The sequence below is a fragment of the Acartia tonsa genome, chromosome 13, assembly GCF_053477335.1.
Source record: "Acartia tonsa isolate MP-2025a chromosome 13, ASM5347733v1, whole genome shotgun sequence".
Classification (NCBI taxonomy): Eukaryota; Metazoa; Arthropoda; class Copepoda; order Calanoida; family Acartiidae; genus Acartia; species Acartia tonsa.
In genome coordinates this window covers 24894443-24909560 of record NC_137272.1, presented here as the reverse complement: position 1 = coordinate 24909560, position 15118 = coordinate 24894443, and positions in this window count along the sequence as shown.

Here is a 15118-nt window from a genome sequence, read left to right as displayed (position 1 = left end):
CGTTTTCACACATTCTGTTCTTACGGACAGACAGAAAGACATATTTCGAATCATAGAGTAGCTTCATCACTCAAAATATATAAATCAAGTTATTATCAGGTATATTTGTAAGCAATTTCTACAAAATAACATTAAATTTTTTTCCTTCTTCGTCGTTCAGAACCGGTTTGCATCCAGCGTAAATTAATCGGATCTTTGACTAAATTCTTGAAACCTATTCCATGTGAATTTTAACTTCCTTATTCTAAAATAAATTTAATGACAACAAGGACATTTATACCCAAGCGTAGCTCAACAATGTAAATAAAAAAATAGATATTAGTCAATTGTTTAAAAGAAAAAATGGAGATGATCTTATGGCATATTAAGAAAAAAGTTTTTCAAATGACAAATATTTAGCAGAGCCCCTGTAAGCTTATGTTTATTTGGAAAATTTTACTTGTAATGAAATTTTGGTTTATCAATTTTCGAGAGCAACCATAAGTAAATCAGCAAGATAGACAGACAGACAGACTATTAATACTTTATTTTAGAGTATCTGTGCTACTTGAATTGTACACGTACACATATAATTGAATGATTTTACAGATTTTTATCATATGTTGTTCCCTTTGTTTCTAATTCTTTTCATCCAAGTTATAAAACATACGAGATAAATTATTTAACTTAAAGTTTTATAATTATTGTATATAATTTTGGTATTTCTTCAAATGGCGCAGTTACTCTATAATCATCTTTTTTTTCTCTATTGTAATTCAAAAGAATAAAGGATCTATAATGTCGGCTTATATGTTTCTAAAAATCCTTTAACGCTTCGGTCGACTAATTTAAAGGTTTAAGTGATCTTAATTTGGTTTATTAATTCACTAACGGCTTTACCCCAAGATATAATTTAAAAAAAAAAATAAGTTCCTCTGGTGCTGCAACCACCATATTTTAAATTAATTGCCTAAAAAATTGAGGGGGATTTTTGTTTTTTTGGGGATTGGAGGTGTTCCACCCCCAAGAAAATAGCTTAAAACCACCACTGGACCAGTAGATATATTCCCTGAAGAGTAGAATCCGATCGGTTAAGTGGTTACTGAGATCTTAAGGGACAGACGGACGGACAGACAGACAGACAGACGGACAGATATCATTCTACTTTGTATTATACACAGAAACCTTTGATTGCACTACTTTGAGCTAGGTAAATAAAAATGAGTTTTCTATGCAAAATTAGATTCTTTGTTTTGTCTTCATAATAAAAATAATAATGAATGACATATTTTCGACATGACATTATTGAAATTCTAATTATATTGATACAATTACTGCACATAATCTTTAATGTATCTTGTAGATAAATTCTAACTACACAATAATGTAGGTTTTGATTCTTGTTGTAGTAAGTTTAGTTGTATTGATTAACTAACATATTGTACGTAATTGGAAAACAATAATAAAGTAAGGCCTCTCATGGAACTTCTTTACACTTATTCTAATTGTCTTTTTTTATGGTCATTTGATAGATTTTACCTTAAATATTATTAGTCGTTTTAGGCAGTAGTTGGAAGTCTACCGGCCAAAGTAGTACGATGTATGTGTGTCTACCTATATCACATTAAGCATTTTTTCCCTCAATTTTTAAATTTTTCACTTTAAGGGTCAGAAAATTTTTAAGTCGTCTATCTTGAATATTTGCCGATAAATTTATGTTCTAATTATTTTTTTACTCGAACGGACACAAAGAAGAACGGACGGACATTTTGAATTCGCCATATTTAGTTCTTATTAAGGTAATGTAATAAAGTCACTTTAATACAATAAAATCAATTAAAAACCTTTACTGAATTACATTAAAACATTTTACAGATTATTTTAAGATTTACTTCTCTGACAAAATAATTGACATTATGTCGCTAAAAAAGATTGAAATTTGGACCATCAGGTTAAAATGTGTTTATAATAATAATGTTATCATTAGATTAGTGTCTTATTATATAACCATTAATACTGCAGAATATTGCTGATAATCTGTCAGATAATGCAATTAAATTATATATCAATGAAATTGTATCACAAGAATTCTTGCAATAATTCGTTATACTTATCTACTCTAAAAGCAAAGTTATTATTGGCTTTAAAGCATAAATTTCAGTTAAAGAAAAATATTCTTGAAGAGTCTTTTTTCTTGAATCCATATCAAAGGGTGTCTGGCGCAATTCCATTTCATTTACCCCCCCCCCCACCCCGCAAATAACCTAATACCTTCCCACGACAAATCCAAAACTTCTCTGGAAAATTTGGAAAGGCTTTTGGCGGAAAGCCATGATATAACAAGATAGGGCAATATTTATTATGATATTACAAATACATTCTTGTTTTAAACTACATAACTAATAAAAAAGATCCAATCCACAAACTGTATTATATACTGCGTCTGGACTGTGTTGTCCATAATGACTGATTGTTTTATAACTAGATTAATATTTATATTATGATTTTAAATGCCAAAATTGATTATCCACACGCACCAACGTACGGTTGTACCTTTTCACAACAGTAGATGCGCCGCTGAAAATCCTAGCCTATTTTTGTAAAATTTTAAATTTTTGGCCAGAAAACTAAATTCAATTAATTATAATATTTCACTGTCAAGGATAGGGTGTGAAATCACTTCTGCTGCAAGTATCACATAAACATTGTATTTCAATATCGTAAAAAACATAATAGCATATGGTTTAAATGAAATGCCTTTTAATACAAAAGAAAATCAAAAGTGAAGAAAAGTTTTTGATGTTGTAATAATTTGCAATTCTAATAATTAGATACAATGCGGAAATGAATACACACTCATGAATAGAAATGGAGAAAAAATTCAGCAGTAACAGCTTAAACATTTGAGTGGCCTATCTATTTAAAATGATAATCAATAAATATTTTTTAATTACAAAAAGGACCTTTTATCGATATCACAACGTTAGATGGACGTACGAACATATCCTACAAAGAGTAGCAAGGCTAAACAAAATCATCCTCATACTAAACTTGTAATTCACACCCTATAACGAAGCAACAGTCAAGGCCAAATTCAAAAGAAAACTAATCTTATATTTTGAATGAATATATTCTCATTCGTAGTAAGAACAAGGATGATAACAACCATAAAAACGAAGCTCTGAAATGGTAGGAAAAAATATAATAAGCAGAATATTAAATCATAATTCTAAACTGAATTGTAAGTAAATTTATTGCAAAACGGGTTATCTCAAAAAACGCCTATCTAGCTCAGGAAATAGCAATAAATAGTTTGAATAGTTTCGCTTCGCTTTTTTATAATGTCTAACCCTTTAAGATCCGGTAACTCTGCGGGGCTAATGATAACCTAAACCAACCTAAAGTAAGAAGTAATTAAACGATAAACTACCCCATTTTTTCATTTTATTTAAAAATGAGGGGGGGGGATCCCCAAATTTACTTAATAAATAATCTAATATGTACATAATGTTATGCTGCTGCTAGCTAATTAATATATTTCTCCTTGTTATTTTATATTTATTACAAAAATGACACTAAATGTGTTTTTGCCTAGTTGTCTCTATTTAAAAAATCTGTTGTTTGGACTATTCAGCTGAATTTTTATATCAGGTAATAATTCAAATATTAGCTAATTTTGCGCCAAATGTTAAATTAAATACAAATAAGTAGGAAACTGGCTAACAGATTGAGTTTTCCTTTTCTGGTTATTTCATATTGGTCTTGTCAATTTATTTTGTGAAAGGGTTTGTGATCCAAGCAATAGATGCAAAATTGCGGATGGTTAATCAAACCTCCCCCCCTCCCACAAAAAATAAAAATTTTACAGTGAGTTTTTTTTTTTTTGGGGGGGGGAATAGTGAAATTTTTTCTAGAATCAGGTTTCAAAACACAATGTTTTATTATTCTGTATTGGTATAAATCCTCATACAAGGTTTGAAATGATTCTTATTTCTAGTATCCTCTAGTAGTTTTCTTTGTTGATTTTGTTGAACACTAAAGTGATTAGCATAAAGCATGACAGAGAGACAGACAGGGTGCTGAAGCGTTGACCATGTCAATATGTTGCCAATATCAAGTTTTATTTATTTTGTCCTGAATTGGCCCTCTATAATATTATTCTATAATAGTAACAGGGAGGAAAACGCCAGAGTCTATAGAAATTTTGTTTTCTTTCTTATTGATTCTTTTCTCAGGTTCCACAAATAGTAAAATTCATAGATACAAAATAAAAAATTAAAATATCTGGAACAAACAAAACGGCAACAGGCATTATATCGAGTTTTAACATTAATTGCTTATTAATAAAAGGACTTATAGAATAGGTGATGATTGCACAAGAAATTTTGGCCATCATTAAAAAGCTACAAATCAACATGTTTAAACTGAACGCACGTATTTTGGGAAAATTTAGTGTTACAGGAATCTTTACAGAAGGTTTAAAGATGTTCGGGCGATTTTAACATGCCCATGTTTGCAATCAATACGTTATACTTATACTAAAAATAATGCTTATATGAATATATAGTGGGACAAACTAAATAACTTCCGTTGTAAGACTAATCAAATACAAACACAAAATGCTATTATCTTTTGTTATGTTATGTTTTTAGGGGGCTAAACAATGTATCCAAAATAAATAAATTTTAATTTTTTTCTTTTTTTTTGAAATTATGTTAGAGAAAAATTTACACTAATGTTTGTATTTTTGATTGAATTTCAATTGCCAATGTTTTTTGCTAGATTGCGGGAAGTTTTTTTTAACACTAGATTAACATCATTAATTATTAAAGATAAGGGATGGCAAATGAATAATAAAAGTTTTTTTTCTGAGCTCTGTGATTGGTACGAAATGCTGTAATTATTTTCATACAAGAAAACAATACAATATTATTGAGAGAAATAAATATTCCATCGACAGAGAAGTTTATGGCGAAATAGCTTTTCTTCAAGAAGATTATTTCTAAATATTTTATTCAAATTTTTTTGCACTATCTTAATGCGATTTTATTAGTGCAGCTTCTTTATAGCACTACGTATCACTTATTTCGCGCCGCACACTCACAGACTGAACAACTTATTTAGTTATCAAATTTTTATATCCTGCATATGAATATCATTTCGGTATTACAGTTAACTGTACTTATCATAGGCTAGTATCATACTTTCATTTGACATCTTGGTGTTAATATCTGACTTTTACTTTGAATATATTTTTTTTTGTTAGCTTTATTTTTAATTCACAAGGGTCTATACGTTAGGCCTGGTTGAATAAAAATTCCAATATTCATACGGCACATACTTATGCCAAAAATTAATTGAAATTTGTTTTATTACCATGAAATGATGATTTGGTAGATTTTTATAAAGCGTAGCTACTTTATAACTAGTGAGTTACATATTTAAGTCCATCACTAGGTATTAAGTCAAAACGTTACTAAAAACACAATCTTTTCTTGTTTTTGATAAATTTTTAAGATTTCAAAGAACAAATGATACATTTTGGAGAAATGTCATATTCATAAATTTTGTTAGTTTCAAAACTACATTGAACGTGTTCCTTATTTTTATCGTTGACATTTTTTGATTATTTTTAAAATGATTAGTTAATTCTCTTAAGATTTTTAAACTTGATAAAAGGTAAAGGTATTAAATTATTGAGATTGATAAATACAAGTTGTATAGAAAATTGTTTGATATTTTTTTCATAAAAATTATATTCTTATGGTTGTTTATGGGTGTATGTATATTTGGGTGTTTCTAGTTTAAAATTTGGGTGCAGGCACAATTTAGAGGGTTTCGAAACTCTTTCATAATACTAATATTTGTGAGCTCAAATATGCAATTGATTTTTTCTGAATAATTCTAAAATTTAAAGATGATATGATCACAACATCAATAAATGAGAAGCTCAAAATTGACATGTAAAGTACCAACCCATTAGATATTTAATGATGCATTCTAATGAATGTATTCAAAAATTTTGTAACAGGATGCATATTTAAAGACTTAATTTTAGAGATGCTTTGATTATAACATAGTGCCTAATCGTCTAAGGAATCTTCATTTCTTTTATATTTGAAAAGTGTAGGATTTAGGATAAAACGCCGCCCCCCCCCCCAATCCCTCTTCCTACAAGTGCCCACTAGTAAAAATACTACGAGATGTGTGACTGCAACGTAATTCTAAATTCCATAATGGTTGGAAACCCTCTAGAGAACATATGTAGGCAAGTATATGAAATGTGTCATGCAAGCAAGGGACTTGGATATGGCATCTGAAGAATCTTTTGAATGCGCTATTATTAACAAAAAACATGTAATAAATATATGTTTGCCATGGCCAGATTTTTTTTTGTTAAGGTGAAAAAGTTTAGTTCTCAGCCATTTGATATTCATTTTCTTTTTCATGATGCTTATCTTCAATTCTCCAAATGATTGAGATTTTAAAATTACTATCATTATATTTATAGATATGACACGGCTTGTGTCAGGAAAATACGCCCTCACAAACTTTTCTGCTGTTTTCCAATCGAGTTGATAGTTATAATGTCATTATTAGAATAATGTTATAGAAATTTAGTAGTTCTTTTCGGATAAAAAATATCTTAATTACAATCATATAAGAATCAACTAGAAATTGAAATTTAAGTTAGCTATATTCTGGATGCATTTTGGTATGGAATACTCACAAAAATCCACCGATATGCAACGATATGACAGTAGATTTCAGAACAGCTTCGGTATGGGCAAATGACAATAAAAAATAATCAATTCTGAATCTTTTTTATTCTTTCTTTGGAAACTAGGATAGAAACTATTTTTCATTTAACCTATCCATGGATTATTGGATGCCAACTATTTTTGTCTAGAATTAACCTATCCTTTGCCAAATTTTCCATAAGATTTGGTAACCCTTGGTGTCATATGTTAAATACATTATATATAAATCATGGATATAGGGATCAATAATGTAATTATAATAAAATGCTTTTATTGACGTACAGGCGAAAGAGCAAACATTACATGACTATGGAGTTTATTCAATTCTAAATTTTTTGATATCATCAAAAGCAGGAACGGAGAGGACATTATATTTTGAATTTTACTGGTTTCTATAAACATGGGTCTTATTTGTTAGCTTAAAAACGTTGGGGCTTTTTTTGAATCTTGATTTGAGGTGGCATCTTTAGTGCCAGAACTTTTCAAATAATTATTTTATTCTACAGAATGAATAATTGTGTTAATAGCAATTAGAGATTTACATGAATTTATTTTTCTTAAGAGCTATTAAAAATCAATACTTTAACCTACACAATTACTAATTTGTAAACTTCAATTAAAGATTAGTTCACCCACTATTATTGACCTATCCCTAACTCCCTGAGTTTCTGCGCGCATCTTGCAAGCTTCGTGATTCAAATTTGCAGGTTGGCGACGTATAAATCAGCAACTGCAAGATTTGCAATTATTGTATTTTTGTCACTTTATAATTTTACACAGCTGAAATTGGATTAGATATTCAAGGTCAGAGTCAGGGATTTTAAGGGATAAGACAATCCACGATATATCCTGTAGGATTATTAACGAGATTACCCCTTATGTAGATGGAAGATATTGGAATATTGGACACTGCTAGTTTGAACAAACCAATCAATATTTTGAAAAGTGCCTAAAGTTCTTAAGCCAACCCATGATAAAACATTTTATCAAACTTTGGGTAATAGTAAAATTAATAGTCGAGTGCAATGTCCCCTCCCTTCCTGGACCTTTTCTTGTCCTTGTAAGAATAAACATGAAATTATTACCTTTAAAAGAGAATTTTGAATATTCAATTTTCTCTTAATTTATACATTAGGAATTTGTGTTAAGAAATTATCTGTCAGTTCAGAATAATTTGTCATTTTGTATTCTGCTATCAACAAGACTGCGTAATGCTATAAGAAGGAATAAATACTAAAAGGGTACAACAATTAATGTATTAATAAGAATGATGAAAGAAACTAATCTTTATTTTAACTTATCTATGTCTTAACCACATTCACAAGTCGCAACTTTGATCTTATTTTCAAAAAAAACAAGGATGACAACATCCATAAAGGAGTCAGAAGTCCAAGGTGTCAGAACTTAATAGGCAGAATATTGATTAAGTATAAACAAAATTGTAAATAAATTTATTCCCACATTTGGTAACTTTGGGATACTGTTTAAGGACATACTTACATTTTTAGATAGAGATGCTTCACTAAAAACTTTTAAACCTTTTTTTCCTAGGAATCATTGTTCCAAAAATCTAAATGATATATCAACCATCATCAAGATTTTCTAACTTATTTTTAACATAACTTGTAGTGATATTATAAAGAAATTTAAATTTTTATTGTTCATTCTGAACAGTCTATAATTTTCCGTCTACCTTTAGAATGATGGTTTGTTTTGCTCTAGAAAAAATAAGAATCTTATCACGACTGTAATCACATTAAGAGATAAAGCATTCGAAGAAAAACTGTAATTTCTGCAACTTTTATTATTCTAAAGTGTAAATGATAATTACAGTCAAAATGAAGATTTGAGTGTATAAAATTTAACTGATTTTCTATATCTCCAATGCATTCTAGCTACGCTTTTCCATAACAACGAACTCCACATCGCTTTTAAAGTCCCATGACTTGCGACCACACAAGAACTTCAAAGTTTTTAAAATCTGCAAAAAGACCTGTTTTTAAAGCTTGTGTGTGATCTCAATTTTCAAGATTTTTACAAAATTTCAATTCTATTGCGTCGATATACCTGAAATTTACCAAAAAATGGGGACAGTCTCAAATATAACATTATGAAGGTGTAGTAAGTAAGTCAAAATTGAAAAAATTGCATACATATATAATAGGATTGGACCGGATACTTTTTTGACAATTTTGATTATGAAAATAGATTTAAAATTTCTTATTCTATTTTAATCTGGCTGCTATAGTAGCCAGGGATTTGACAATAAAGATTTGATCAATTTTCTCCGAATTTATAATGTTGAATTCTGCCTATAGTGAAAGATAGATATTTTGAATAAGAATCGAGTGTAGATTAATTTAACTGACATTGTCCTCTCCATCCTATGAAAGCAACAGAACTAATTCTACCTAATCGAATCCAAGATTAGTCTTTCACTTTTTCAACAAAGTTGGGAATATGAAACCGAGTACCTTATCTTTTAAATTTCATTTTAACATACTTTGACTAAATTGCACTAAAGGGGAACAACACATAGTGTCCAATAACAAATGACGTCATACAATAAAATTGACCAATGCTAGACCAGTATATATTGTAATTGACCAATGGCAAGTTGTATACTAGCCTATCATTGGTCATTTGTATTGCATGACGTAATTTTATTGGACACTATACGCTGTTCACTGAAGGGCAACTCTTCAGATATTCCCTTGGTAAAGAGTAGTTTTGCTACTAAAAATTGGACAGACTAAAATTGATCCTCTAAGAGAGTAGAATTAGTTTGATTGTCCCAACTATTAAATGTCTCTCTAATTATTCTTTATTGTGTGTTTTACAACATAGATAGAGAAAAAAATATCCAAAAAGTCAATCTTTATTTAAGCAAGTTTCAAATTTTTAATTAATTTTCTATAATTAAGATACCATGATTGTAAGATATTAATAGTGTATTGTTATGAATTACGCCTGTGTATTGGTAAAGGCATTCTTCTTACCATAGATGTATTGCTATGCATAAGACAAAGACGCAGTTGTAAACAAACTGATAACATCCTCTTGAAACTTTATAACAACGGTTTAAATGTAGATTATTTGAAATTGCTCTTTGGCATATTAATTAGAACAGAACTGTTGACTATATCCTTATACAAAAGTTACAGGTTGTTTGTGTATACCGAAGGATAACGCTCACAGATGAACCGATATGATTCTCCTTTACAAAGTAGCTCCTCATATGTCCTGGTAACTTTTATAACTATTTTGAAGAAGGTATCACCTGTACAAAATGAAACCCTCCCCAAAATTTTTTTATACTTTCCTATTTACAATGGCATGTAATTGACAACCATTTTGCCAGGATTTTGAGTAATAATTAACCCCTGTCCATGACAGAACACTTATTTTTACCCTTGGCCTTCTATCAATAATTGGTATCTTACTCTCATTAAATCAAACACACACAAGCAGTCACTCACTCACACCCCCACACTTACACACACACCCACATACACATACATTCAAGTCATTTAAAGAGGAACTACCTTTCTTATATTTTAAGAATTCTAAAAAAAAGCAAGTTGTCTATTTCAAATAATTAGCATAGTTATTCATAACATTATATTGTAAACAGTTTTCCCCGAAAAAAAATAAAAAAAATATTATCACTTTTTGATATCAATTATATTCTACAACAACATCATGCTGAAAAACAAAACAGTTTTTCAAATTATGTTTTTTATTTGTATATTTTCAAGTGACCAAGTTTCCTTTTAGGTGACTTAGTTTATTTTAAACCTCTTGACAAAATAAGCATCAATGATTGTTCTTTATAAATTTACCGAGAAATTAATTCAATTGTGCTTTAAGATCAACCTTATAGGGGCTATGACAAATTATAAGTAGCGAAGCTTATGTATATATTGTTATTTGATCTGTTCTTTTTTAGATGCCATAAACAATCACTTTAAATTATTTGTTTCTTACACTTTTAACAATTATTAACTATTAATATAAACTAAGAATATACAAATATAACAAATACCAAAAAAATGTTTTTGTAAGTAAGTAAATGTAGAATTTGTAAGTCATCCTTGTTATTTTTGCATTCCTAATTAGCAAAGAAAATACAATTTAGCTAATAATTATGCTTATTATATCGAAAATTTAACATTTTTTTGTGTTTGAGGGGTCGAAGGGTTTGTTGTTGTTTATATAATAACCTATCGGGACATTTTAGAGATCAAATAGAGTAACATTAATGTTTCAAAGCCTGTTCAAATATTGATACCAGTTTGTCTAACGAATCACTATCAAGAAAGGGTTAAATAAATAACGTTATTTGTTATTGACTTAATAAGTTTGCAATATTCTGGAATATAGGAATAGGACAACTGACGATAAATATCCTCTCCCCAATTTTTTTTATGTGTAAACTACTGACTTTGATGAATAGCTGCAAATATGGGGTTGTAGATTATTTTAACAGCAATTGTCCGCTCCTTGTTCCTGATAAACTTATAGAGAAATTTGATATGGAGTCATTTATTTACTTTGGTGCATTTAACATTAAACATAGACGTCCAAGGAGAATGGAGGGGTTTAAAAATGGTCCTAGGTTTGTACAAATCATTAAAATGTTTGATAGATTATATGTGGGTTCCCCAAACCCAAAAAAACTTGGGCGTCCTTTTGTTACCCTCTTTGACTAAGATCTCTGATGATAGGGGCGAAGTCAAAAGGTAGCAAAATAAATTTAAGAACGGATTATGCTAAAGAGATGCTTTGCTACTAACAATTTTGATTATCTTATTTCCTTTTTATGTTTGTTCAACAATATAAGCAGGAAATCGATTTAGATAAAATTACTGAAGACAAATTTTACCTTTTCATTTCTTGGTTTAAAGGAAGATATTTATTTGAATGCATCCACCTTTGAATCTTCTACTAGCGGCTACGTCTAAAGGTCCCTAGGGACACGTAAGGGACAGGGGTGTTAACACTTTCATTATCTATAATACAAAGTAGAATGATGTCTGTCTGTCCGTCCGTCCCTTAAGATCTCGGTAACCACTGAACCGATCAGATTCTACTCTTCAGGGTATATACCTATTGATCCTTTGGTGGTTTTAAGCTATTTTCTTGGGGGGTGGGACACCCTCAACCCCCCCCCCCCAAAAAAAAAAAATTTTCTTGGGAACACATTAGACCAAGCATCAGTAGTACTTTTTGATACGCACCTCCAGCCCCAGGGATCTAAAAGGATAACCGATGGCCGATAAATGTACATCCCCAATGCAGATACACAAAATTACCCTTTCTATAGAATACAATTTGTGGTAGAAACGTTTTGACACTCAACTAAATGAATTAACTAATCAAAATTAGTAAAAGTACCCAAAGTTGTAAAGGCAACGAATAGAGAAAACGTTATTTAAAGACTTTGGGGACTAGTGAGTAAACAGCCCATTGTCCCCTTGCTCGCTCGAGGGCACTCCCCCCCCCCCTTATAATAAGAGAGTGACATTTGAACCTTTACATCCCTATTAGCTGTTTTAATTGATAGTCGGTACAGGGTCCTTGGGAAGGGGGAGAGGGGTGTTAACACTTTAATTATATAAAGTATTAAGCGATTTTTGTCTGTCCAGAAGGATCTCGCTAACCGCTGAACCGATATTGTTCTCCTTTACAGTGAAGCTTCTTATAGGTCCTGGGAAGGTTTTAAACTATTTTTGGGGAGGGTGTCCTCACCCCCCTCCCCCAAAAAAGTATTTTTTACACTCTTTTGAACTCAAATATAAAATTGGATGAGGTCGACTTTTCCCCCTCCTACCTTAAGTGCTCCTAGAGGCTTCTAGGGGCGTAGCTGCTAGTCTATATACAAAGTAGAACGATGTCTGTCTGCCCGTCCGTCCGTTTGTCCCTTAAGATCTCGGTAACCACTGAACCGATTGGGTTCTACTCTTCAGGGTATATACCTATTGGTCCTGTGGTTGTTTTAAGCTATTTTCTTGGGGGGTGGGACACCCCCAACCCCCCCAAAAAATGAACCCCCCCCCCTCAAAAAAAAAAAATTTCTTGGGAACACATTAGACTATGAGCAGCACCAGTAGTACTTTATTTTCTATTTTTTTTTAATTATCTCTTGGGGCGGAGCCGCTAGTAGTTTTAAAAAGAAAATGTAATGAATAAAATTCTTTTTTTGGGGGGGTTGGGGGAGGTACGATTTATCTTAGGAGGGTAGATGTACCCTCCTTAATAATAGTTATATACCTTCCCTGGGCCTCATTTCAGAGGAGGAACTATAACAGTTTAGCAGTTCAGATCCTATAGACAGAGAGACATCCTTTTGCTTTTTATATTAAAAGGATTTGTACGCTACATAATTTCAAATTTCTCATTTAAAAAACTGATTAAAGTTCAAAACATTAATATATTTGAAGCTGAAATAGTAAGATAAAACTTTGGGGGATAAATTAATCTTTTTTTCCAAAATCTGACTTTGGTAGCTTACAAAAATAAGATAAAAATGCTGTGTATTTATTATTTTATGTCCCTGATTTGAACAATTTATTTTATTCTTAATGTATTTTTGATTGAATTACTTTGGTGGATTTTTGTGATATCATTTGAACAAGAATAATCTTATTCAAAATTGCTTAAAATAAGAATTACACATAAAGAAGTTGTTGAATGAGACTTAATCGGAATATCCTCAAGATTTTAACTATTAAGTTTTTAACATTTTTAAATGGAATCATTTTCTTGGGTCCATTTTTCAAATAGTGTACCAAAAATTCCCCGTAAAACCTGACCAGACTAATCCTAATTGAAAAAATGTTAATTTGATTTTGTTTGTCACATAGGTATCTGGATGGTTTTAGGCTATTTTAATGTCTTCCCTTCCCTAGATGCAAGGGGCTCATCCGCTAATAGGTCATTGTCATATATTTCTTTTCATTTAAAATACTTTAACCCTAATCAATCATGGGTTGGCTTGTTGGTTAGGGAGGATAGTGGGCAATAACAGAACAGAATTGAAGATTCCATACTTTACTTAAATTTGGTGGTATGTATATTGTGGCGTGTATGGTTGAAACAAGAATAATCGTGGGCATTAGAAGCGATGCAAGATATGAAATTTACTACTTAAGAATAATTACTACAAAAATATTTGTATCTTAACATGCCAAACATAAAGATTTTTAAGTTTTATAATAGTAGACACGCCCCTGGGAGCCTCTAGCGGCACTTGGAGGGGGGGGGGAGGGGTGGAAGGCGACCCGGCGCACCAATTGTTTTTGTGGTGTGGTATTTTTTTCTAAGGGCGATTTCTCTTGGAATTGTTGTGGTACCCTCCTTCCAAATAGTCATAAACCTTCCCAGAAACTATGACAATTTAGCGGTGAGAAAGATCCTTTGGTACAGACAGACTAAGATCATGTGATTTTTACATAGGGATTAATATGTACTGACGTACATTACCTAATTATGTAGTAGCCTCACTACAAATTAGGAGCGGAAGTCAACTCGAATGTCAAGGGTGGGAATAATTCTACACTTTCCGGCCCACTATCAAGGAAGGGGAAGGGGCACGGATGTAGGGAGGTGGGGCGAGGGAAACCCCCACCCATCTCTTCAGGGTTATTAGGATAGGATAATGGATGGTGAATTTATCTTTTCATCAAATGCGTCTGTTCTGCTTTAAAATTTGAATAATAAAAAAACACGTAAAATAATTTTAAATTATCCACAAACTTTATGAAACAAAATACAAATGCATTTCCTATTGGAATTATTTTTTCTTCAGATGCCATATCTTTTACTAGTTTTGCTAAATTATAAACGCTTAAATTATAAATCAACAATCTACTTAAATTTATATGATTATATGAAAAGGAAGGTTACTCTATAAATCAAGATTTCCGGTATGTCTGTTTGTTTTGTTCCAACAAGGAAATGTAAATAACTAAATTGCGAAGCTATTTAAAAAGCAATTAGCATTACTCTGCCTTTCTGTATGTATCAAAGCTAACTCTTGTGTTAAAATTGAAGTTATTAAAAAATATACAATTATGAGTCAGCTTTTAATTATATTCCATTTCAATCATAACCATTTTTATTTAATTCCCTGTGGTCGACATAACAATGTTAATGGTAAAATTTGGAAATAGAATAGTTATTACTTGCATCGTATTAAAAACAGCTTTCCGCGGATATAATATGTACAATTATAAGATTAAAACCAGTTTTTTTAACCCCGAGATGTCAGTTGTACATTTTTATATTCGTAGAAAACTAAATATAATACAATGCTAAACACAATTTTTTCGTATGGATGAGAACCGGTTTCGAATGAATACGAGATAAACGACCAT